We start from the raw sequence: 27,796 nt of genomic DNA, 5'->3' as shown, positions 1-27,796 counted from the left end.
AAATAAAATCCAGGATTCAAAAACAAACATAACTGAGATTCATTTAATTCTGGAACATCAGGAGTAAACTGATAAAATAATAAACAAAATAAAGTTTGTTAGTGACTTTTCTGATTTTTCTGGTTCACTGTACATCATATTCATTTTGCTAAACAACTTTGGAAAACTTACTAACCAGCAGAAATGTAAAGTACAGATCGTACTCATTGAAGTAACATAAATTAACATTACCCAGATAGTAAATTTTAATAAAACCCATTTTAAATTGGAACAGATAAGCCCATTTGGAAGCTGCTGTCAATTACTCAACCAGCAAGGGCACTGAACATCTATTTTATGTTCATCAGTGGTCTAGGCTGATGAAGAGATATGAGAGAGAAAATGAAATGTTCTTTGCTTTCAAAGGATTTATAATCTAGTTCTTAGTGACAATTTTGTTTCGCGATGGTGGATAAAAGCTTTAGATGTTCCTTGATATCCTTCTTAAGAGAACCAAAATCTGTCAGAATCACATGACTTTTTGTGAAATACCATGTATACACTGAAAATATTTGCTGTAAACAGAATCCTTATTGTATTGTATTCAGCGAGTGAACATTCCATATACCTGTTTGAAACACCTCAGTGTGGAAGAAGCCTTGACCAACTATGTGAGAACTTCTTCATCCTCAGAAAAGAAAAATAATATTGGTTCTGCCTCCTGGTGCTGGCAAGGAACACAAGATAATGAATATGCAAGTGCACACCGAAGATTTCCAGGTCACTTCTGAACAGATTTCCAAACCATCAAAGAGCCAAGCATTTAAATGAAGCAATTAAGCTTTAGGAAAACAACATAAAAATAAAATTTGACTAAAAAAATAAAATTTGAGTAACTATTCAACCTTATTGGGCATTCTGCCCAATCATCTTCCTATTTTCTACCCAGTCTAAACTGCTTTCTCTTGATGTTTTGGTTTTATTTTTTTAAGATTTTATTTTTAAGTAATCTCTACACCCAATGAGCCAAAGGCAGATGCTTAACCGACTAAGGCACCCCAGACGTCCCTTAGCAGAGATAATTTCATAAATTCTATAAAACTGAATTTATATTGTTGTGATGTACTTGAAAGTTGCACTTTTGAATTAGTAATTATCAAGGTAAATAAACTAATATTTTTATCATTAAAAACAGGATACGATCTGTAAGGAAAATACAGTGTTTAGAGCTTGCTCGTTGTTTATATGCCATGAAAAGCAATTTACTAAACACAGAGAAAAAGATTTTGGTGAAAAGAGATATAAAAATAGAGTAGCCTACATTAGTGAAACAATCTTCTATTGAATTCAAAATATGGAGAAATTATGTGCAGAATAATCCAGTTTTAGGACCTAGAAAGTAGGAGAGCTTTTTCTGAATCAGTTTAAAAACTGCATAAACTGCTATTAAAGTTAATAACAGATGAGTAAAATAATGAGGGCCAAACAGGAGTTTCCGTGGTTTGCCTAAATCTGCTCAATCTTAACCATTTTAAAAGATCTCTATCTTGGGCGCCTGGGTGGCTCAGTTGGTTAAGCAACTGCCTTCGGCTCAGGTCATGATCCTGGAGTCCCAGGATCCAGTCCCGCATCAGGCTCCCTGCTCAGCACGGAGTCTGCTTCTCCCTCTGACCCTCTTCCCTCTCATGCTCTCTCTCTACCATTCTCTCTCTCTCTCTCTCAATAAATAAATAAAAATCTTAAAAAAACTATAAAAAATAAATAAAAGATCTCTATCTTCAGATATTTCATATAAACCTTACTATAGCTTTAGAGTACTTGCTGTAATAGCTAAAATAATGACAAATGAAGATTAGACTTCTAGGTAAAATTAGAGGTCAAGGGATGCCTGGGTGGCTCAGTGGGTTAAGTGTCTGCCTTTGGCTCAGGTCATGATCCCAGGGACCTGGGATCTAGTCCTGCATCCGGCTCCTTGCTCAGCAGGAAGCCTGCTTCTCCCTCTGCCCCTCCCCCAGCTTGTGCTCTCTCTCGCTCTCTCTCTCTCTCTCTCTCTAATAAATCTTCAAAAAAAATTTTTTTTAAAAAGGCCAAAATACTTGTACTCGTGTTTGCTTCCTTTCTATAATCTTATCAAAATGAGAGAAAAGTGATTTTAAAAGAATTCATAAGAACAAAGAGGGCAGAAGAGAAGACAATACAAGAAAATTTTAGAAAGTGAAAAGCAGACACAGGAGTATTAACTACCTATTAAAACTTTAGAAAGCAGCTGTGGGAAAAGTCAAGAAACTAATTTACATTTCAGATTTCCTAAAGCTTCCAAATTGCTGGCAATGGGTACTTTTGAACTGTGAGGCCATCAGCAGAAGAATGAGGGAAAAGTGTTTATAGAGTGACACCTCCCCACCCCAGAGCTCTTCCCCTACTCTGTATGATGGATCTGTTGTGCAGGTAGATAGATAATGGCAGGTTTATTCTAGAGAGGAGCTTCATAACCAAGGACACTAGGCAAAATCAAAACTTGGCATGCCATGCTAAAAACAGTGGAGTTCAGTGAACTTGAACATACGGAACTCTAAGAGCAGCTGTCTTGTCTTTCTGCACTTGGTTCCTATAATGCCTGCTTCTAGCCTCTACCTCCTAGGCCTAGGAATGCTGAAGTCCTCTCTGGGGAGTCTGATCCAAGAAAACCTAAAAATCCTGATATTAGGCTTCCTTTGATGAAACAGACCACCCAAATCACCAACCAAGGGCAAAGCCCTCAATCAACATACTACACCTACACCTAGATGTACCCAGAGCTTCCCATAGATGTCTAATCCCCCCACTCTTAGAAAACCAAGGTCATTGGGTATCTGAGGAGAGCCTCTGTGTGAAAGACAAAGATGGAAACAAGCAGATAGAAGCAACGCTGAAGAGATGAACATGGCGGGGGGAGAAAATGGAAACACTACCTTTGATATCCCAAAGAGACTACAGAGTATACTGTACCCATAGCATTAGAACAGCATGATTATCTATCATCTATCTAAAGAGAATAAAAAAAGAGCTCCTAAAAATTTAAAATATGAGAGTAGAAATTTTTTGAAAAAATAATAAAGGGCAGAAAAATAAATAGCTAAGTTAAGGGGTGCCTGGGTAGGTCAGGTGGTTAAGCGCCCGACTCTTGGTTTCAGCTGGAGCAGCATCAGACTCCATGCTAAGCATGGAGTCTGCTAAAGATTCTGTCTCCCACTCCCTTTGCCTCTGCCCTGCCCCCCTTCTGTGCGTGCATGCTCTCTCTCTAGAATAAATAAACCCATCTTTAAAAAAATAGTTAAGCTGAGGAAATCTGTCTGAAAGTAGAGCAAAAAGACAATGAGAGGATAACAAGACAGAAAAGATTTAAAAATCAGAGGACTAGAGGAACAGTCCAGGAGGCTCCACATCTGAGTAATTGTAGAAAGGGAGATAAGAGGAAATGGAAAGAAAAAAATAATCAAATAAGTAAATCAAGAACATTTGCATTAAAAGATATGCGTTTCAGGGCACCTGGGTGGCTCAGTCATTAAGCACCTGCCTTCAGCTCAGGTCATGATCTCAGGGTTCTGCGATCGAGCCCTGCATCGGGCTCCCTGCTCGGCGGGAAGCCTGCTTCTCCCTCTCCCACTCCCCCTGCTTGTGTTCCCTTTCTCACTGTGTCTCTCTCTCTCTCAAATAAATAAAATCTTAAAAAAAAAACAAAACAAGGTAAGAGTTTCTACATTAAAAGGGTCTGCCAAGTGCCCAGAGCAAAGCTTTCTAAATATTTCAGTGTTTTTTTTGGGGGGGGCTGGATGGAAGGATAATTTCGGGCCACATTTTTGGATAATATATTGCTGCTTTTTGAGTTTGCAGAATTAGGCATTATCTACTGACTTCCGAACATGGCAGATGTAGATTTAGTACTGCTTCACCATTACCCCTTCATATCTATCACTCTTCTCATCCTCACATCCACCTTGTATAATTATATTGCAATTTTGGTTAAATCAATATTCAATATTTACATTGTTATGACAATGTAAAAACTATTCACAGTTGAACCATGTAATATTTTATAATTTTTTCTCTTTCCTGCATAACCTTTTGTTTTCCTTAATCTTTCTTTACTTGCAAAATTGCGAAGTTCATGAAAGAGAGATTCAGTCATTAAGAAACAGTCCCCTCCTCTGATCTGCTGTCCTTGCTTCTGAGTTACCCTCATTCTCAGCCAAGCATCCGGAGCAAGCAGGCTCTAAGCAGCTCTACCTCAAACTAGCAATGTAGAAAAACCTCAGCAGATAAAGGGAATCTTTTTCGCAACGGCTGCAGTAAGAGAATCAATCTCTTACTCAAGAGGATGTGCTACCTTCTCTGTTCTCCTGAGTCATCACTTTAGCTAGGGGTGGAGTCAAGTTTTATCCGAGCCTCAAGGCTTGAGATTAAGGCAAAGAGTCTCAGCAAACAAAGAAAACAGGCTGAGAAAAATTTTAATGTATTTTACCTTTACATCTGTAACGAAAGCATAGTTCAAACTCAAGTCCTAGAATTTTACAGGCTAGAAAGAACAAGAATAAGTGATGCCTCTGGGTTGAGGAAACATTATATAAACCAACTTTTCAAAGTTTAAAACTGTCCAGGGGATAATAGCATTATGATTTTAGAGCTAGTTGAGGGATTTTATACTGATACTCAAAAAGCAGAAATGAATATATTAATCAAAATTAAGACAAAATGAATTTATGGCATCTTTTAATATCACAAACATGTTTTATTTTTGTTTTTAAGTAGGCTCCATGCCCAGTGTGGAGCCCAATGCAGGGCCTGAACCGACGACCCTGAGATCAAGAGTCGGATCTAAGCGACTCTGAGCCATCCAGGTGCCCCACAAACATGTTTTTATTCCGTTCAGCTGATCTTTTAAATGTTGCATTTAATATTATTTTTGATGAGTATTGTGACCTACACAACCTATTAAGTGAGGCAACCAGTGACTTTATGTATTAGTACTTAAGCTACTCTACCACTGTGTGAGACTTTAGCCAAACAATTTTGGTCAATCTCTCTCTCTCTTTTTTTCTTTTAGGGGCAGAGGGAAACAGAGAGAGAGAATCTTAAGCAGGCTACAGGCCCAGTGCAGAGCCTGACCTGGGCTCACTCTCACAACGCTGAGAGCATGACCTGAGCCAAAATCAAAGAGTTGGACGCTCAACCGACTGAGCCATCCAGGTGCCCCACAAACAATTTTGGTTTCTAAGGAGGCAAGGCCGTCTTCATTTTTCCTTTTTTTTGGGGGGGGGGGTAATATGTATCTTTTAGCAAATTAAAAGTCCTTAGCTGTACATCAAATTCTTTGCACTATAATAGGATCAAGAGTGTTAACTGAAAAAAAAAAAAAGTACCAGCAGAATTTCAAAAGTAATGAACAGGAGCTTGCTTCAGCAGCAGATACTAAAATTGGAACAATACAGAGAAGATTAGCATGGCCCCTGCACAAGGATGATACACAAATTCATGAAATGTTCTCCATATAAATAAAAATATATATAAATAAAATGAACAGATCCATAGTTCAGATATCCTCTTAGTAGTGCTTTCGACCAATCCTTAGTGTTGCCATATTTATATTTGTTTTATGATTCTCTCTGCAGTGTGGCTATATTTACATCTAAGCTTACAACTAAAAATGTTCATTATGCATTTATTTATCAGTGTTAAGAGGACTATGATGGCCACTTTTAGGTTATGACAATATGACCTTGCCATTTGCAAATAATGATAATGACAATAGTTAACAGTAATTCTCACAAAAGGTCTACGAGTTAGACACTATCATTATTCCCAGTGTACTGATGAGGACACTGAAAAAGAAGACAGAAACTTACTCAAGGCAATACTACTAGATGGTAAGAGGCCAGCTGGTCTGAATCCAAAGCCTACACAAGGTAGTAAACTCTAAGACAGCATCTATGGGGATGTGATAGCCCACCTACTTCTAATAATACCTGAAAAAGAAAGACACCACGATGCATTTGGTAGAGCATACGTAACAGGTCAAGAGGTCTATAACTTGACAAAAAAGGTCACGTCACGTTGTGCTGGTTTGTAAGTGGAAGAGACGACTCCTTGAGTCCATCTGCTTAGTACTGTGAGTATAAAAATGGTAAAATAAGTTGGTAGGGATAAGAGCCCCCCTGGGGAGAATACTTCTTACAAATCTGGAGGAAGAGAATGTTCTATTAGTGTGCTGTCACTCATTCTCTTCTGCCGTACTACGTTCCCTCCCAACCAACATTTACTCTTTAAAAAGTCTTCTTAAAATATTTTATCATAATATGCATGAAGTACACAAAAGGCACAGAGAATAACAGAACATGCATGTACCCATCGTTCAACTCCTAAGTTCTAACATTTTGCCCTACTGGCTACTTTTTTGGGTTGTTTAAATTCTGTGATAGGTTAGAGTTTAAATAGTATATAGAACATACCTGTATGGCTTAAAGAATAAAATGCATACTTAGATAATCTCCAGCAAACCTGAAAAATAAAGCATTACTCCTACCTTAACAGGCCCTCTGTGTCTGCCTCTCTAATGTCGATAGTTTGACTGAATACAGAGTTCTAAGTTGAAATAACTTTACCACAGAATTTTGAAGGCACTGTTCCATCCCTGTTTCGCGTCTAGGATTGCTGCTCAGACATCTGATGCCATTCTGCTTCTCTAGCCTTTGTGTGTTAACCTGCTTTTCAACCCTCTATGGAAGCTCTTTGCCCCTGGTGTTTTGAAATTTTACAATGATGCATCTTGTTGTGGGTTTATTTTTATCCGTGTGTTGAGCACTCTGTGAGCCTTTCCAATCTGGAAATTCCTGAACTTCTGCTCTATGAAATACTATTATATTACTTTTTTTGCTGTTCATCTACATTCCCTACTTGAATTTTGGATATGATGGGATGGTGTCTTAACTTTCTTTTATTTTCTATTTTTTTATCTCTTCGCCCTTTTGCTCTACTTTCTGGGAGATTTTCTTAACTCTGCCTTTAAGTCTCTCTAATATATGTCATGTTTATAATTTTCAGTGGCTCCTGTGAGATAATACATTGGTCTCTGCTTCTGGTTCCTGGCACAGAAGTGCTTAGGAAACTTAGAAGAGCACCAGGAGCATCTTTTGTTCTAATGAGGTGACTCTAGGGAGGTTGCTGGATGGGGGTTGGTAGCCAGAGAGACCAAGCCATTAGAAGCTTGGAATTTTCAGCCCCACCACTTTCCTAGAGACGGGAGGGAAGCTGGAAATGGAATTAATAATTGATCATGCCTACAAGAGGAAGCCTCCATAAAATCCCAATAATATGGGGGTTCAGAGCACTTCCCCGTTGGTGAATACATCCACACTAGGAGAGTGGCATACCCCAAAATTACACAGGGACAGAAGCTCTTGCCCTCAAAACCCTCCCAGAACTCCTCCTACGTATCTCTTCATCTATATCCTTTATCATATCCTTTAATAAACTGGTAAACGTAGTAAGTATTTCCCTGAGTTCCAGAAGCTGCTCTAGCAAATTAATCAAACTTGAGGGGAAATCATGGGAACCTCTGATTTGTAGCCAAATCTGACCAAAATTGTGGGTAACTTGGGGACGCCTATTTGTGATTAGCATCTGAAGTGGGGGTCAGTCTTGTGGGACTGAGACTGTATCCTGTTGGATCTGATACTATCTCCAGGTAGATAGTGTCAGAATGGAGTTAAATTGCAGAACACCCAACTGGTGTCATGGAGAATTGTTCGGTTTGGGGGAAATTCGGCACCCATCTAGTGACCAGAAGTCTCAGAAGTGACACAGAGAAGTGCTCTGTGTGAGTAGTATAGGAGAAGGCTCAGGAGGAGAAAACTGGTGGTTTTTCTTACACAGCTCCTTTTTCCTGTCCTTTTAATAAAGCATCTTATTTTTTTACAGCTGCACTATGTTCTTTATCACTCTGAATATATAAAATAACTTAAACACATATTTTTCTCTTCTTCGTGTGGTCTGTTTTCTTAAGAATGCTTTTTTCTGTTTCTTTGTTTAAGGTCTGTTTCTGATATTCCTCAATACCTCATAGTGATCCCTGGCTGCTAGCTCTCATTTAAGAGGTGTTAGCGGTGTTAAAAAAAAAACAAAAAACAAAAAACAAAAAACGTTTGGAGCTCCATGTCCATGCAGGGGGCTTACTGACCACAAGTTTACTTCAAGGTGTTTTGGTTAAACCATTTCACTGGGGGAACCGCTGGTATCTGTGCGTATGGATGCTTGTGAGAAACTGGAAAATCCCCCAGGACAGATTCTTCCTTTCTCCTTCCCTGCCAGTCAAACCTGATTGCTAATGTTTCAGAGCCAACAGGCTGGTAGAGGAATGGTGGTATCTGCATAGCTACTATGTAAACATTTCATTTAATTGGTTAGGTTTTCATTGCTCAGCTATGCCCAGAGACCTCTAGTCAAGAAACTCTGTGTTCTGTCCTCTGGAGGATACACCTCCAGTGCTCTGCTGAAGAAGAAAAACGGCAATCCCCTGGCTATATGAGTTACAAGGCTTTGGGTATCTTACTAATTCTTCAACATTGAGTCAATCCTCCTTTTTTAGGCCCAACTTTATTCCAACTTCCAAAATTATCAGATACTGCCAGTGCCGGGCTGTTTGTGGGTTCTGAGGTATATCCTGGGTTGCTTTTTCTACTTTCTCTACTGTCATTTTAAAGTAGGAAGCTTCCTGAGTTCTGCTAAGTCCATCTAGTTTCAGATTCCTAGTCAGACTTCTCATTCTTTTTGTTCTTGTTAAAAAAAAAAAACCTTTATTTTTGTTCTTGATGTTCTGCAGTTTAACTATGACAAGTTTAGGGATGGATTTCACTTATCTTGCTTGGAGATCCTTATGTACCTCAGTGTGAAGATTTGTATCTTTTACAGTACTAGCATACTTTCAGCTACACTTAAATATATTTATATCTTCTACTAGCAGTTTTAATGTACATATCACTGTGCAGAATTCTGGACAATTTTTTTAATCATCTAGCTTACTTATTCACTCTTCAGCTGTGTCTATAAACTGCTTTTAAATTGTATGTAGAGTTTCTTTCTTTTTTTTTTTTAAGGATTTATTTATTTGACAGAGAGAGAGATAGCGAGAGCAAGAACACAAGCAGGGGAGCAGGAGAGGGAGAGGCAGGCTTCCCGTGGAGCAGGGAGCCCGATGTGGGGCTTGATCCCAGGACCCTGGGATCATGACCTGAGCCGAAGGCAGACCCTTACCATCTGAGCCACCCAGGCGCCCCGTATGTAGAGTTTCTAATTTTAATTATTATATATCTATTTCTAGAATTTCTGTTTAGTTCTTTAAAAAGAATTTCTTTTAAACATATTAAACATGCTTGTTATCATATACTCCATAGCCTATAATTTCAACATCTATGACCTTTCATTTTTGTTGTGGTGATGATACTCCGTTTTCTTGTTTTTGTTTCTCCTACTTGTAGTGGCTTGTTTTGTACTATGTTCTGAGATTTTTCATTCTGTACTCCTGTTTCTTGGAAATGTATTTGTGAGAACTCTTTGAGACTTGGATTTAAAACATCTGCATTCTTCCATCCATTCTACCCAGGACACTGCCAATCCAGGACCACATTAATGTAAATTTTTACTTTGGGCATTTTGAGCCATATACAGAGTATCAATTCTGACCCTAAACTCGGGTTGACAGCTACCCTGAGATTAAATATCATCAGGACTTCCTACCCTCATCCAGAGTTAGTGCAAAGGGAGCCAAGTTTCTTGACTATTTCCTTTTTTCTTAAGTTATCCCACTGAAAGATTTTTGCTGTTGTTGAGGAAGGGTGTTAAGTAAGAATTTCTATACCAAATGGGTCCTCAAGTTTATCCGTTATCACTTATATTAAGCCATTAAATCTGAAGCTGTAGACCCTCTAGAATTAGATCATAGTCGGCCATGCACTTCCCCCCCCCCGAGTGGAGGAAATTAACCAACACCTTGTTCTGCAACATGGCCCTCTTCCATAGTTCACATTATCGTGAATCAGATCACATGAGTTGTAAGTAAACCAGGGACTCTCTCTAACCTTAACAAGCTTTATCTCAAAAAGACATATAAAACATCTAAACACCCACAAAAATACACAAAAAATTACATTTAAATTTAAATGTATGAATACTTATTAAGCATAAAGGAGAGAAAGATTGAGCTGACTGGTGGGAAAGGAATCCTATAGCATGAGGTGAACATACACAGGCAACTACGGCAGTGTACCCAGCCTGGCTGTCCTCATTTACCCCTCAGCTGCACGCTGACAAAACATTCACTTCCCGTTTGGCAGCTGGAACATTTTTAGCAGCCGTGGAGTCCAGACATGCACACATTTAGCTCCTCAATGCTGCTCCTGATTGACAGTCCCTAAAATGGAATCTCTGGAAATTTGGTCATTTAGAGTCTAAAGCAAAGTGTATTGTTCCCTTTTTCAGCCAATGTTATTCAGCTGCATTCCTCTACCATACAGCCTTAAAATTGCATGGTGCTAAGCATGGATTTTTCCACCTAGTGAGAAAATCCTGACTCTAATGTTAATCTCTTTCTCAATGACCCCAAGTGGTAGGGAACAGGATCACCATCTTTGGAGACATAGCACTGTAGTTAGCTGCTACAGAAAACCACCTTACAGAGAAGTTGAGCTTATTACAGAAAAAGAGGGGCATCAGTTTTTTGTTTTTCTTCCCTTTGCCTGCTGCAAGTTAGCAGAGAAACACAAATTTGTAGGTGTGGATCTCTTGGCCACTGTGCTTGACACATACCCCACAAAATCACCCAAACTCTCTTCCTGTTCTCCTTCCCTAGCACACTTTTCTACCTCCCATTCCAATTCTACTGTGTTTGTGTGTACAATTTGAAAAGGTATCATTTACATGAAAATGCAAAAGGCCATTGTAAGACATGGAGAAAAGGTAAGAGTTCTACTAGAAATCAAATACAATGTAAGAAGTGGGAACTTACAAAACATCAATATTTATGAAGATAAAAAGAGAACATTAATGGACATTTCATATTATATGCTAAATTTGGGGAAAGGCTCTAGAAAATAGGATATGAAATATATGCGGTTTTCCAGTTAGTGCTTACAAAATGCTTTGAATTTATAGTGTAAAAAAAAAAACTGCATTTCAGTTCTAACTAGTCACATGTTCCAAGGTTACTTTCTTTCCCTGTGTAAAATGGGGATAATTCTAATAATCCTAGAATCACTAAACATCTTTAAAATGAAAGGTATCATTATTACTATTAAGCTCAGATCCTTTGAGGTAAGACCAATAAGAGTTCTAAACTAGTGACTTTGATGAAAAATTCTGGGTAATTTGTGAGAAAATCATCTAAAAATTTTGGGGGTGATGGGCCAATATAATTAAATGAAGAACTTTTTTCTATTTTTCAGATAATTTTACAGGGGATGTATAGATGGAAATAACATATTAAAGCCTGCCTAAAAATGTGATGGAACACTACAGATATTGGGTTTTGGTCTACCTCTGATTCATAGTTCAAATAATTAATAGTTTAAATGAAAATATCTTGTATATTTCTGGTAAGGGTGATAATGGCTTAACAAATGTTTTCTGAATAGTTTCTTCATTGCCAGCTCAGCATATGCGACATGCTGCTATCAGCGATGCTTACTCAAAGCCCACACTCAAGCATTTCTTCTCTCTCACGCATGTACAGGGGCCACAAATTGAAGGTCATGCATACCTGTGCAATGACAAAAAATTGTGTGATTTCATGTGTAATTTACAAGCATGAAATGGAAATTTAATGTATTATGTAATATTTTGGAAGTTTAAAATGTTAGTATTTCTGTGAACACTTGTTACTGGTGATTTTGTATTTAATTTCAAAATAGCTCAGTTTGAGTTATCCTCAAGACAAACACACTTTGTCCTTCAACAATGAAAACAACTAATGTCATTATAATTAAATAATGCTATGTTTATAATACTTTTTATGTTAATCATGTGCTGGCCAGCTGATCGTCAACTGGCCAGTATATCTGTGCAGGGATGCCAAGAACAAAATTCATAAAGCCTTTACCTCTCAGTGAAAAATAATAGGGTTTTTGTTTGTTTGTTTGTTTTATCAATTAAGAATGGATGGGGGAGTAGAATTTAAACATCAGGACTCTTTAATTCAAATAAGTCTTTAGTTCTTTCCTTTGAGGTATAAAATTATCATTAATAACCATTACTGTTGATACTAAGGAAGACTACATCTTGGCAGTTGTCTTGTTTATAAACTAGATTCCAGATTCACATATCTTATGTCCAATATTCTCAACTATAACCCAAAAAGCTGCCTGAAACAGTTAAACAAAAGAGTTTTAATAGGTCAAATTCTATGTGCCTTCCAGTGGATACAGAGGTGTGTTTTGTCAGTGGATGCTAGAGAGCTGGCACAACCTGACTCATGAGAACCAACCATGAGCATGTCTTCGTAACTCCACTTTCAATGATGTCATATTGATAGTTCAAAATCAGCTATGGTAGGAGTACTTATACCACAGAAATGGGAATACACTGTAAATTGGGTCTTTTTACCCAGAAGAGCCAGTTATTAAACCTTTTCCAGAATATCACTATTCAGGGCCAAGGGCGGGGGGTGGAGGAAACACGGATGGTAGAAAGGCAATGGAATTTGGAAATGGAGTTCAGAGTTTGCTAGTCAAATTTAGAATTGGAAAATATTATTCAAAGTGTCATGTATTTGAAGAGTATTTTCATCTTTTGTGAGATCAATTAGTTCGGGAAATTTGGAAGCAGCCTACTAGGAATTTTAAGTTACAGAAGTTCTGAGGAATCTAGTGTATTTATAAAAGGGATATGTAATATAATCAAATGAGTATCTAATCAAGTACCCTGGTTCCAGTCGGCTCCAGGTTATCCTAATTTGAAACAAAAAGAGTCTTCCCTAGAACCTCAGCCAAACTTGACATGAAGGGTCAAAAGACCTTCAAATGTAGGATGTGAGTTGGAAAGTAAATGCATATACACAGGCAAGGACCCGGTTATTATATTCTCTACTTTGTAGAGCCAATTTAAGCCAGTTTCCACTACAGAGCAATGGAAACAAAGTTCTAAGATGTTATAATTTGACCCAGTTGAGTTCCACAGTGGAACTTTACAAAGAAAAACTCATTGTTATTATAGCTCATCTTCAATATGTAATTTGATTGATGATAGACAAAATATAGAACCGGTTATTTTGAATATTATATGAACCCATAGGGCATCCTACCTATTACAATTATTTACAAGAAATAAACAGATATATATTCAAATATGTGAAGCCACTATGATATCCAGATGATAAGGGGGCCTATTCTTACAACTACCATTTTGTTATTAATCAATATGCCATGTATCACCTTCCTTGGGTTATTTTTTCTCCATGTACTCTATGTCACATGATGTATTTCTCTCGCTGTTCTTATACATCTATATCCATCCACTGCACATCCCGCGATGTGCAGGCCTATGAGGGCAAGGGCCATCCTGTTTGTTCATGACTTTATCTCCACTGCTACGGCCTATCTCTGACCTGCACATGAAAGATTATGAATATTTGCTGAATAAATGAATGAACTGATTGGGAGAGAAGGTCCAATGATTGAAAGTTTTCAGGATTCACTTGAGATTTTACAGTAACCATTAAAATCGTTAACAGAGACAATGCACATACAAACCGGGCATTAAAAAAAAAGTGTACCTCATTTAATAAGCATTAAAAGTGTTTCAGATGTTATAACTTAATATAAATAATTAAGAAAATATCTTGCTAGCGGTTTAGCTAATAAGAAATGGTAACTTCCCTCAGAGTCAAATGAGGTTGCCATTAATGAACCTGATTTTAAGGAGTAAACTCAGTCATGCCTAAAAGTCCCAGAGAAGATAACTTTCAACAGTGCAATGAATTAAGATGGTTTTCCTTCCCTGTTCTGGAGATCCACATTTTTATTGAGAATTTCTTTTAAAATATTTAAAAGTGGTCACAGGGAATTTATATTCCCATATAGGTATACTTTTATGTTGAACAGCTTTTCATGTTTATTTATTTTTATGGTTACTATATTATAAAAGGAATGTAAGAAATCATTTTATTTTTTTAATTTATTTTAAAGATTTATTTATTTGAGAGAGCGGGAGAGTGCAAGCTGGGGGACAGGGAGAGGAAGAGAGAGAATCCCAAGCAGACTCCCTGCTGAGTGCAAAGCCCAACGTGGGGCTCAATCCCAGGACCCTAAGATCATGACCTGAACCCAAATCAAGAGTTTGACGCCCAATGACTGAGCCACCCAGGCGCCCCAAGAGATCATTTTAGATCCACTGTAGAAACAGCTTAAAGAGAAAATCGGTACCTATTTAGCAGATATGGGCTGGACAGTAGGAAGATAGCCAACTCAGATGAAGTAAATAATCCAGATTGACAGTATACAGTATTAAAAGTCATTAGAAAATAGTCTAGGTTTTTTCATTTGGCTTTGATTATATAAAGACAGTAGTAAATAAAGCTATACTTTTCTTTCTTATATGATATTTTAAAAATTTAGTTATCTTGGGGGAGTGGTAAATTGCTTTATTATTAACAAAAAGTCTCTATCTGATAGCCTGATAGTGAGTTCCTGCGAGGGCAATGGCTTTGTCATCCGTAACATCTAGCATGAATCTGAGATCATAATCAGTTCTCAATAAATATTTATGGAATGAACATTGCATAACTGATTTAATAATGAAACGTCTTTGCAACTAAGGCTATAAGCTTTGAATTCAGAGTAGACTAGATATTTTGGTCCCTAAAATTCATTTTCTTCATTGATCTCCCTTTATTCTTTGTTAGCTGTGAGAGAAATTCAGTATCTGGAGCTAACAAAGGAAATATAAATGTACAAAATAGTATTTTTAATACATGAGTCCATGTGACCTTTAAGAAGAGTCCAAACTCAATTGGCTGAAAAGTTTTCTGTGGGCAAAGCATTTTCCCAAGGTCAGAAGAGTTCAAAGAACATAGCAAACTTTAAGGAACATACCAGTGAATTTTGTGAAAGTTGTTTTTGTGTGTGTGCAAAGACACAAGGTTTGGCTGGTCATTCTGGTCTCCAGATGGTCACAGGATGCAGCCAGTAATGACCATGGAACATCCAGAAACAGATTGTTAGTTTAATCGAACAACATAGTCTCATCTGTCTGCTAGTTAGAATTGGTTAAAAATGTTGACTGTTCTCTATCATTCCTATTACCATCCCAGGCTAAGTGACTATTGTTTTTCAGCTGAATTACTGTAATGACTTTCTAACTAGCTGCCTCTTTAATAATCTTGCTTCCCTAAAATCTATTTTATACTACAGCCTTAGAGATGACTTTAAAACCTAATTTGGATCTTGCCACTTCCAGCCTTAGAGAAATTCTTGGCTTCCCATGGTAGTTAGGATACAATGCAAACATTTTTACCATAGCCCTCAAGGCCCTGCCCGATTAAGACTTCACCTTCTTCAGTTGTTTTTTATGCCACCATCCCTATCACTTAGTGCTCCGCTACAATGAGCCCTCGTGGTCCCTTAAAAGCCCCATGTTCCTTCTTATCTTGGGGCTTTCTTCCCCTGTGTTCTTCCCTCTCCCTGCAACATGCTTCTTCACAATTCAGTACTACACGTACTATCCTAGACATCTCTTTAAGTGTTAGGAGGCAGCCCTCAGTGGTCATGTTTTCTAGGCCAGGCTGGTAATGTCTCACAACAGAGGCAATTCTCAAATTTGAAGATGGGTAAGTATTCCCAGGCAGACAAGTACGACAAAAGTGTAATCTCAAAAGAGGAAAGACAATAGATAAAAAGAGGCAAGAAACCATTTGGCATAGAAACAGCAGTTGACATTTGTTAAAATAAGGAAAAAGAGACTGGGGATGAAGTTTTGAGAGAAGGGATCTCTGCTCAGGACATGTTGAGCTTGCTTGATCTGCGGCAGCAGGATGGAGAGCATGAAGAGGCAACTGGCTATGTGGTGAAGAATACGGGTACATATATAAGGGAATGGGCCTAGGTGTTCCAATAGGAAAATATTGGAGAGTAATAAAAAAAATAAATACCAGCATTTAAATAGTAGGCACCCGTAAAGAAGATAAAGAAAGAGTGGTCAGAGAAATTTTCTGGCAACAAGGGAGGTGACGGTGAAGACGGAAGTGTCCATGGCAGAAGCACAACAGATAATTTAAGTAAGGTGAGAACTAAAAAGACCAAGGGATTTGGAAATAGGAAAGTCTTTGATAAGTTTTACCAGAGAAGTGTGAGAAACTGAGCTAAAAGGAAACAAGAGAAAATGGGATATAAAGAAAAATAACCAGAGATTGAAGCCCATTCCTTCATGGAGCTCAGCTAGGAACAAGAGGGAGGGTAGAGAAACAGGGCAGCCAGCTGAGAAGGGAGTGTGGAGTTGAGGAAAAGTATTTTAACTGTATTTTTTATAGTAGTGAGATAAAATGTGTTTTATAGGGGGAAGAAAGGTTACACTGAAAGATAGTTTTCTTTCTTTTTTTTTTAAAGATTTTATTTATTTATTTGAGAGAGAGAATGAGATAAAGAGCATGAGAGGGGGGAGGGTCAGAGGGAGAAGCAGACTCCCTGCTGAGCAGGGAGCCCGATGTGGGACTCGATCCTGGGACTCCAGGATCATGACCTGAGCCGAAGGCAGTCGCTTAACCAACTGAGCCACCCAGGCACCCTGATAGTTTTCTAAGGAAACAATCGATGACACAAAATATTACTGGAGAGAATAGGGGACCTACTTTTGAACCAAAGAATATAACTTTCAGTGAAGGGGCAAACTCTTGAGATAAGAAAAATGAACCATGAGCTGGTTAAACACCTATTTACTGCAATTATCTGTGAGGTAGGAGACATGGTCACTGCTAAGAGGCCAGGGGATGTGAAAAGCAACAACTTAATCTCAGTCACTTTACTGATGTATCTGATGGTACGAAACCATAGTGGTTTTATATGTCAAGGGTTCCTAGTTAGGAGGACTTGCTCCACACATAAAATACTGTGACATTTCTGCAGTTAAGTGCACGTGGCCCGGTCTAGTCTCTCCTGGGCCAGAAATAGGGCTGCAAGACTAGAGGAGGAGGTTTGAAAATCAAGGATGTGAAAGGAGCTGGGACAGCAGGTGAAATCGTCTCTGACATGAGAGGCCCTCATAGTGATGGGTTCTTTTTTGATGTAGGCCTTGACACTGCCTTCTTTTTGCCAGTAGAGTGCATTTTAGGAATCACTAGAATTCTAGGCACTATCTGGTAATGCTTGACTGGACCTCACATTTGAACTTTTAAGCATTTTCAAGTAACTGTTTAATTTCGAAAAGAGAACTTTTAGGGGAGTGGTGATATACAGAATTTAATATCATTAAACAGCCATGCCATCCCTATAGTTCTCACTGGGAAATAACAGTTCCAAGTTTTAAAAAAATATATTTATCCAGTATATTTAGCATACATTTGATAGACACATCTGTTTTAAATCAATACATTATAGCTGTACATGATTCCCTACCCACGTATCTGTAAACCTACGCTTATCTCCTACTTTCAGTGGTATGCAAACTTTCTTCAATGTAATAAAATTTCTTAAACCTCACTTTTTGTTATTGTGCCTTTTTTTCCCCTTGCCTCTGCCTTTGCCTGTGTTATCTGGCTGAGTTAAGTGTTCTGGACACAAAGTCAGCACTGGATAAATACGTGCTGATTGACCCAAATCCCAAAGCAAGAGGCTTCAGTCATGGGGTCAAATCAGGAAAATGACATTGCCAATTTAAACCTGTCTTCCTGGTTGCTTGAAGCCACCCAACTCTTGGCTAAACTGTGTGTGTGAGCAAAAGGCCTCACAGCATTGCTCAGAGCAGCTACGCTATCGCTGGGAGGGGTGTAGAAGGAAGAATTTACTAAAGTACAGAAATCTCCAGCTGCGGTTTGCTTTGTCTCCAGCTGCTTATCTTAATTACACTGTCAACCTAAAGGCATTATAGATGCACACCATTTCTTTACTTTACAAATGCTGCATTACAGCAACAAAAATTCCTGGGACGCGGCCAAAGGGTTAAAGCTAACGACAGGATAAGTTGGTCAAGGCAACTATATTTAAACATCTATTTTTTTTTTTGTAGTCCATTAAGAAGAGTTTTTTAGGTGTTTCTATCATAAATAGTAAGCTGAGGGCTTTCCCTTTCTATGTATTTCTGGCAAAGTCATGCTATGTATTACTCAGCAGTGTTGTATTTTTAGCAAACCATTTGACTTTAAATGTTACTGATTTTTCCTAGACGGTTATTTCATTTAGTATATAGTTTTTAAAACTTTGCCTGTTGTTTCATGTGCAAACTTTTTTTTTTTCCCCCAAACTGTACTGGCCTTTTTAAAACAACGTTTGGGGGATGCCTGGTTAGTTCAGTTGGTTTAGCGTCTGCCTTTGGCTCAGGTCATGATCCCAGGGTCCTGGGATCAAGCCCCGCATCGGACTCCCTGCTCAGCGGGGAATCTGCTTCTCCCTCTGCCCCTTCCCCTGGCTCCTGCTCTCTCTCACCTACTCTCTCTCTGACATAAATAAAATCTTAAAAAAAAAAAGGAAGACTAGACTTTTCAATAAGAACGTGTCTAGAACACAATGGTAAACAAGACAAACTATATTCTTTTTATTTTATTTTATTTTATTTATTTGACAGAGAGAGACACAGTGAGAGAGGGAATGCAAGCAGGGGGAGTGGGAGAGGAAGAAGCAGGCTTCCCGCGGAGCAGGGAGCCCGATGCCGGGCTCGATCCTGACCCTGGGATCATGACCTGAGCTGAAGGCAGACAATTAACCAACTGAGCCACCCAGGTGCCCTGGGTGGGGGGGGGGGAGATATTTTAGAAAAACAAGTAAAATAATACGTAATTTTCGGTGGGGATAAGCATTATGAAGAAAGCTGTGTGAGGATAATGTGATGGAGCATGAGTGGGAGGTACCGAGAGGGTGCTAGAGATCAGAATGAAGCAAGGCACTGGGCCATGAGGCCTGGGGAAGCTGACTTGAGCAGAGGGAAAACAAGTGCACAGCCCTTGAAATGGGAAGGCACTGTGCACAGCAAGTTTACAGAACACCAAGAGAGCCAGGGTACCTGGTGCTAAGCGAGTGCGGGAGAAGCTGGTGGTAGGCAAGTTAGGACAAGTTTGGGCTTTTGAAGTAATAGTGCGAATTGCAATTTGTTCTACATGTCTAAGTGGGGAACTGTATTAGTCAGCTCAGGCTCCCCTAACAAAATACTACAGACCATGTGGCTTCAACAACAGAAATATAGTTTCTCACAGTTCTGAAGGCTGGCAGTTCCAAGTCAGGGTGCTGGCATGGCCATCTTCTGGGGAGGACCCTCTTCCAGGCTTGCAGACAGCTACCTTCTCACTACGTCGTCACAGAGCTTGCCATCAGTTTGTGCTTACAAACAGGGCAGAGCAAGAGAGCAGGCAAGTACCGGTACCTTTTTTTTTTTTCCCAGCTTTAAGAATATAATGGACATATGATACTGTGTGAGTTTAAGGTATACAACATGATTTGATATACTTACATACTGCAAAATTATTACCAAAATAGGGTTAATTACCACCTCCATTACTTCACATAATTACCACTTACATGTGTGTGGTGAGAACATTTAAGATCTACTCCTGTAGTAATTCTGAAATATGTAATAGTGTTGTTACCTATAGTCTCTGTGCTATACATTAGATCCCCAGAACTTATTCACCTTCTAACTAGTAGTTTGTACCCTTTGACTGACATCTTCCCATTCTTCACACACCCCAGCCCCTGGAAACTACCATTCTACTCTCTGGTTCTATGCATTCAGTTTTTTTAGATTCCACATAGAAATGAGATCACACAGTATTTGTCTTTCTCTGTCTAGTTTATCTCACTTAGCATAATGCCCTCAAGATCCATCCACGTTGTCGCAAACAGCAGGATTTCCTTCCTTCCTGTGGCTGAATAATATTCCGTAGTGCATATGTGTCTGTGTCTGTCCGCGTGTGTGCACAACCATACCACATCTTTGTCCAATCATCCACAGACGGACACTTAGGTTGTTCCTGTATCTTGGCTAATGTGAATAATGCTGCAGTGAACATGGGGTTGCAGACATCTCTTTGAGATCCTATTTTCATATCCTCTGGATATATACTCAGAAGTGGAATTATTGGATCACATGATAGTTCTATTTTTAATCTTTTGAGCAACCTCCATACTGTTTTCCAGTGGCTGTACCAATTTACATTCCCACCAACAGTGTAGAAGGGTTCCTTTTTCTCTACAACCTCACCAATCCTTGTTATTTCTTTTTAACAACAGCCATTCTAAAGGTGTGAGGCAATATCTCATTGTTTTTGATTTGCATTTCCCTGATGATCAGTGATGTTGGATACTTTTTCATATACCTCTTGGCCATTTGTATGTCTTCTTTAGAAAAACATCTATTCAGATCCTCTATTCATTTTTTATTTGGATTGTTTTGTTTTTGGTTTTTTGGTGTTTTTGCTGTTGCATTATATGAGTTCCTTATATTCTTTGGATATTAACCCCTTATCAAATTTATGATTTACAAGTATTTTCTCCCATTCTGTAGGTTGCCTTTTCACTTCATGATTTCTTTTGCTGTGCAGAAGCTTTTTAGTTTGATGTAGTCCCACTTGTTGATTTTTGCTTTTGTTGCTTGTGCTTTTGGTATCATACCCAAAAAATCATTGCCAAGACAATGTAAAGCAGCTTTTTCCCTGGGTGCCTGGCTGGCTCAGTTGGTTAAGCATCTGCCTTCACCTCAGGTCATGATTCCAGGGTCCTGGGATCAAGCCCCGCATCTGGCTCCCTGCTCAGCAGGGAGTCTTCTTCTCCCTCTCCCTCTGCCCCTCCCCCTGCTTGTGCTCTCTCAAATAAACAAATAAATAAGATCTTAAAAGAAAAAAAAAAGGGCGCCTGGGTGGCTCAGTTGGTTAAGCGACTGCCTTCGGCTCAGGTCATGATCCTGGAGTCCCGGGATCAAGTCCCGCATCGGGCTCCCTGCTCAGCAGGGAGTCTTCTTCTCCCTCTGACCCTCCCCCTCTCATGTGCTCTCTCTCTCTCTCATTCTCACTCTCTCAAAATAAATAATAAATAAATCTTAAAAAAAAAAAAAAGAAAAAAGATGCCTTTTCCATGTTTTTTTTTTTTTCTATGAGTTTTCAGTTTCAGGTCTTATAGTTAAGTCTTTAATGCATTTTAAGATAATTTTTGTGATTGATGTAACATGAGGTTTTATTTCATTCTTTCAAAGTGATTATCCAGTTTTCCAAACACCAGTTTATTGAAGAGACTATCTTCTCCCCATTAAGTATTCTTGGTTCCCTTGTCAAATATTTGTTGACTATATATGCAAGGGTTTATTTCTTGGTTCTTGATCCTGTTACATTGGTCTGTGTATCTGTTTTTATGACAGTACCATATTGTTTTGATTACTATAGCTTTCTAATATACTTTGGGATCAGAAAGTATGATGTCTCCAGCTTTGTTCTTTTGCAGGATTGCTTTGGCTATTTTGGGCCTTCTGTGGTTCCCTACGGATTTCAGAATTTTCTATTTGTGTGAAAAATGCCACTGGAATTTTGATAGGGATTGCATTAAATCTATAGGTGGCTTTAGGTAGTATGGACATTTTAACAATATTGTTTCACTTCATGAACACAGGATAGCTTTTCATTTGTGTCCTCTTCAATTTCTTCCATTAAAATCTTAAAGAGTTTTTAGTGTACAGATCTTTCACCCCCTAGGTTAAACATTTTCCTAATTATTTTATTATTTTTGATGCTATTTTAAATGGGATTGTTTTCTCTTTTAGGTATTTTGTTGTTAACGGTATCTTTTTTTATAAAAATACTAATCACATCAGATCATGGAGCTTCCCATCTTGAAGCTTCATTTAAACTTAATTACTCCTCAGAGGCCCATCTTCAGATATAGCCATATGGGATTTTAAAACTTCAACACAGAAATTTTGGGGTGGGGGGGCGGGGAGAACACAAACATTCAGTCCATAACAGGAATGGTATGGTCTGACTTAAATTTTTTAAACATCACTTTGGCAGCTGTGTGCTGAATAGACCACATGGGGGAAGAGTGAAAAACAGAGAAACTAGTTGTAAGTCTAAGGCAGTGGTCCGGATAAGAGATGATGAAGGCTCTGATGAGGTGGAAATTGGGGTGATATGTGGACTCAGATCAAATTTTGAGAGCAAGGCTGGAAGGAAGGACTTGCTAGATGTGGGTCTATAAATGATAAGAGAAAGTAAGGAAGCGAAAACCATGGTTTTGGGTCTGAGCAACAGGGAGCATGGTGGCATCATAAACTAACAAAGACGGGGAAGAAAGGTGGAAAATCGAGTTATATTTTGGACATGTTAAGAGTCAGATGCCTATCAGATAGCTATTTGGTGCTTTGGAGTAAGCAATTAGATGAATATTCAATTTGTGGAATGTTGATTCATAACCACCTTACATAAAAGCATCTATTTCATGGTTACTTATTACTTAGTTACAAGCACTTAAAATACTGCTAATTGAATTGGACAGTACATAGCATATAGGGTAAGTCATTGAATCATTGGGAGAGCTGAAGAACCAGAATTCAGCTCTGGGAAGGAAATCTTCCCAAAACACCCAAACCAGAACTGGCTCTGAGAAACAAAACAAAACAACAACACTAAATACATTTTAGGACGATATTGCCCCCCGCTAGTCTTGAACCAGCAACATTTCAATTTCCATACTGTCTGGAGACCAGTCAGCCTCCTGGTGGCCTATTGATTATATTGGACTCCTTCTATAATGGAGAGTACAATTATTTGGGGATAATATTATTAATTATTAATTATTCTGTATGTGTGTTTGCCCACCATGCTTCTGCCAAAATCACCATTCGTAGATCTACTAAATATATTCTCTATATGAAGTATGACATGATATAACTTTTTCTAAAGATTTATTTGTTTATTTATTTGAGGTCGAGAAAGAACATGCAGGATGGGGAAAGAGGCAGAGGGAGAGGGTCTCAAGCAGACTCTGTGCTGAGTGCAGAGACGGAAGTGAGGCTCAATCTCACGACCTTGAGATCATGACCTGAGCCAAACTAGGAGTCAGACACTTAACTGACTGCACCACCCAGGTGACCCAACACAATATACCTTCTGATCAAGAAACTTTTTTGTGGTGGAAGAAGAAAATGGATTAATGTTTGTGGAATCACTGGCTTTACCATACATTCCCATGATCCAGCAGCAGTTGACCTTACAAAATTTTGGAATGTCAGTTTGGAGACAACAGTCCGTGAAGTTGGGGTGCTAATCTAAGATATGGTGTGTGCTCTGAACCACCACAGTTCTGTCACCATTTATGGTACTGACAATTCCACAGCCAGAATGTGCGAGTCTGGTAAGCAAGGGGCAGAACTGGGAGTGATACTTCAAACAAATTCAACTGATGCCTCACTTACAATAATGTCGCATCCTATTCCAGTCCTTTCAGGCTTCACTGGTATGGGGGCTCTACTTGATCCACAGGGCATCAAAACTGGTTTAATTGAACTGAAAGTTGAGACTGCCACTTCTTCATTTCCAATTCTGAAGCCACAGATCAGCAGTCAAAAAGAGTTTATGGTATGACAGGAATGACTGATGCTAGCTATAACTGGAAAATACTGTTGCTATTACACAATGAGATTAAAAAAGTGTTAATGGAAGTCCAGTGGTCTTCTGAGGTACTCTAACTACTGCCATTTCCAGTGTTAAAAGTTAAAGGAAATCCACAACCACACAATACAGGAAATATGGGCAAGGGGTCAGCTTTCTCAGGGATGAAGGTATAGGTAAACCTCGGCTGAGGGCAAAAGAAAGGTGAAATTGATGGAGGAAGCAAGTCAACAACACAAACAGAACACAAAGATGAGCTGCAAAAGTATGAACTGTAGCACCTATCCATATTTTCTTTCACATGTGTATTTATATATTCTATCAAGTTTTCCTGTATTCTCCTCCATTACTCCAAGGATTTATGTAGGGTATTTTAGTGGTGGTTAACTTTTAAATATTAGTGCATAGTTCACAGAATATTGAGACAAGACCATGGAACAACTCCAGGAGAACTGGACATCTTCCAGAAAGCCTGGACTGCAATCTGGAAGACTTCGGCTCATTCCCTTTATATGCGGAAGAAAAGTTACTTTAGGTTAAGAGCAAGCATTGTTTTTCTGGAACTTTAAGTATGAAGAGAAGCTTGTAAGTTGATGTTGATCTGCCAAAGGCTTGGCTTATAGCGGACATCTGTGATTCATTCTGGCTACATAGCAACCAAGCCCCTTTCTATATTTGGGAAATTCTCCACTTAGAAGTCTTGATGTGGGGCGGAGAGCCTATTGTTACAGAGACTGAAAACACTAGGTACTTAGCAGCTTCCCTGGAAGGTAGAACAATTTCATCAGACTTACGTTCAGAGCTAGACTTTTGACCAAGGAGTTAGTGATGAAGAAACTAAGAAAAGGAGTCGTGTGTGTGTGTGTGTGTGTGTGTGTGTGTGTGTGTGTGTGTGTGTGAGTGAGAGAGTGAGTGAGAGAGAGAGAGAGAGAGAGAGAGAGAGAGACCAACTGTCCATGACAGTGACAGCAATTAGTTTCTTGTGAAAACCAAGGCTAAGACTTAGTCTGGAGCTTTTCCTTTGGATTCTTAGCCTGAAACTGGGCTCTCCAGCCCTCCCAGTGTGTCTGTAAATTATCCAATATCCTTTTAATAAACTCCCTTTCTCTTTAACTCTAGCTAGGGTTGTTAGAAAGTCAAGAATCCCACCTAATACAGCATCTTTTGAGCTAGTTCCTGATATTTTGCCAATGTTGTAAATCTTTTTTAAAAAATACTTTTCAAACAATCCCCTTTTAAAAAACTCTATTTTTAAAAGCCAGTCATGGACCTCTATTAACTACATAACTATTATGTATATATAAGATATATATTAACTACATGTAACTATTAAATTATTTTATTAAGCAAATATTAAGCAAAATGTAATTAAGTCTGTACAACTTTAACTCAGGTGAAGTTATACTATTCATTAATTTTAAAACACTGAAAATAATACATGCCTTCATCAATAGTTTGAGGAGCTCCAGGTTGAAGCTCACCAAGTTGAGATAAAGTCTACATTGTGGAACAATACCTCTGAATTCAATAAAAGGTACAGCAAAGAGAATATAGTCAATGGTATTGTAATAGTGTTGCATGGTGACAGATGGTAGCTACACTTGTGGTGAGCATAGGGTAAGGTATAGCCTTGTCAAATCACTATGTTGTACACCTGAAACTAATGTAACATTGTGTGTCAACTACACTTCAATTAAAAAAGCCTCATCAATTCATATGAAATAGGAAAAACAACTGTCTAAATCAATGTAAAATACAATTTTTAAAGCAATGAGGTTTTATAATTTCCAAGTATGTATAGTAAGTAACTGTATCTAAACAAAGCATTACTAGAAATGCTAGGAAACTACTAGAAATTACTAGAAATTTGCCAAGCTAGATTTATGGAGTACATGATCATGCACTCAAGTTTTATTGGAACAGACCTATATCATTCAGGATTCTTTCTGTTTCAAATAACAGAAACTCAATTCAACTGGCTTAAATTTTAAAAGAGAATGTGCTGGCACACAGAACTGAAAAACGCAGTTAGTCTGGCTTTAGCCATTACTAGATGTAGGGGCCCAAAAACCACCAGGACCTAATCTCCCTTTCCCCATTCTTGGCTCTATTTTCCCCTGCACTGGTTCCATTCTCAGGCAAGCCCTCCCCTACTGCTGGCAAGATGGCTGCCACAAGTTCTGGGCCATCCTTCAGCAATCCTGTCAAAAAAAGAATTGTTCCCAACAGTTTCTAAAAAACTATTAGGACTGGGGGCGCCTGAATGGTTCAGTCGGTTAAGTGTCTGACTCTTGATCTCAGCTCAGGTCTTGATCTCAGGGTCATGAGTTCAAGCCCCATGTTGGGCTCCATGCTGGGTGTGGAGCCTACTTTAAAAAACAAAACACAAACAAACAAACAAAAAACCCTATTGGGACTGATTAAGATTTGCCTAGCAGGACCCATGTGACATTTCTTGGCCAAAAACATGAAAGACACTGAATGTCTATATCAGAACTACATTCTCCTTGACAGAGCCTGAGGACGACATTAGCGATATCAAACTTCAAACCTCAGAGGTGGAAAAGAAGCAGTTCAACAAAGAACGTTGGCAGGCTGTTACCAAAATGAGGAATGGGAAGCTGGCCAGGGAGAAATAACAGCTACTTCACCAGAGGACCCTGCATTCAGGTCCTCTCCAACCCCACTGACCTACCCAACTTTGACTTGCACACTGCTCGTGTCAATATGTTTCCTTTCTCATCTGGCAATCTATTCTCTGCCAGTAAGCGTTCAAATTCTTCCTTGAATTAAAATTTGCTTCCTTGGATTTTAGAAAACATGAATCTGTCTATGCTCTGCTCTCTGGAGTATAGCATTTGCCCTCTCCTACTTAAAAATGATGCTCTTTCAAGTATTTGGGGTCCGATATCATGCAAATCATGCTTCCCATCCAGTATTCTGGTTTCCTCAGCCATCTGTCAAATGACACGTTTTCCACGACCTTCACTGTCTTGGACGCTTCCTTAAGACATTTTCTCACTCATCTTTGTTTTGCATTTTTGGTTTTTTTTTACTAGCGTATCATAAAAACATGCTTCTATAAAAGAATATTTGGGGGGAGTAAATAAACAAGGAAACACGATTATACCATGTAATATAGCCTATCATTTTGTTAACTGTGACCATCTTTAAAAAAAAAAATTATTTACTCATTTGAGAGAACGTGCGCACAAGTGGGGAGCCTGACACATGATTCAATCCCACGACCCTGAGATCACAAGCCAAGCTGAAACCAAGAGTTGGACACTTAAGCGACTGAGCCACCCAGGTGCCCCAATCCTTCTTTCTATAAGCAGTTAGAATCTATAAGATTGGTTAGAATACCAATCTTTGGATAGGGAGGTAACTGGATGCAATAAGCCACTTTATATTATGTCCTGAACCGAGTGACCACAGACTGCATTGCCCAGGATAGTCCCAAATTATATGCCTTTTGGGCTAGTGTAATTATTAATAATGTCCCTTTTCACTTTCAAAATCTCATTTGGTCACTCTAGTCTTGAACCACTACCTATGGTACGGGTGTGCTAAGCTGTGAACTACTTGAGAGACTATGTTTTATTTGACTTGGTATTCTGAGAACTTAACTCAGTTCCAGGTACATAGTGGATATTTAACACACACTTACTGAATAAGGGGATGAATAAATCCAATCATTTTGTTCTAAGCTTAAACACAAAACTTTGCATTTGTCATCAGAAAGTACACCTATAACTGGCAGATGCATGCTTTCAAACAAGTGATGTTTAAGTGCTTAAAATAGCTCTCTATGGGGCGCCTGGGTAGCTCAGTCTAAGCGTCAAACTCTTGACTTTGGCTCAGGTCATGATCTCAGGATCGAGAGAGCAAGCTACACGTCGGGATCTGCGCTGGGTGTCTAGCCTGCTTAAGATTCTCTCTCTCCCTCTCCCTCTGCCTCTCCCCACCCTCCTCGCCCTGTGTATTTTCCAAAATAGTCCT

General features: G+C 38.8%; 1 protein-coding gene and 1 non-coding gene across 6 annotated transcripts in view; both read left to right on the top strand.

Annotated features, from left to right (window-relative positions):
* LOC148164369 (uncharacterized) overlaps window positions 1-27,796 on the top strand; it is a 106,232-nt gene that overhangs the window by 42,451 nt on the left and 35,985 nt on the right. For 4 of the 5 annotated variants that reach the window (XR_015768192.1, XR_015768191.1, XR_015768190.1 and 1 more), the window contains one exon: window positions 588-866. The exons of the other annotated variant lie outside the window; for it this stretch is intronic. The gene's annotated coding sequence lies outside the window, so the exon portion shown is untranslated. Of the gene's footprint in view, window positions 1-587; window positions 867-27,796 lie in introns of those variants that run through there. 5 annotated transcript variants of the gene reach the window in all.
* On the top strand, window positions 5,408-5,510 carry LOC114199983 (U6 spliceosomal RNA). The gene has a single exon (XR_003607379.1). It is a non-coding gene; the product is annotated as a U6 spliceosomal RNA (small nuclear RNA).

This window comes from Eumetopias jubatus, unplaced genomic scaffold, assembly GCF_037043125.1.
Source record: "Eumetopias jubatus isolate StellerSeaLion01/CBP00866 unplaced genomic scaffold, mEumJub1_p1.0 scaffold_5, whole genome shotgun sequence".
Classification (NCBI taxonomy): domain Eukaryota; kingdom Metazoa; phylum Chordata; class Mammalia; order Carnivora; family Otariidae; genus Eumetopias; species Eumetopias jubatus.
This window is presented reverse-complemented; position numbering and strand designations above follow the sequence as displayed.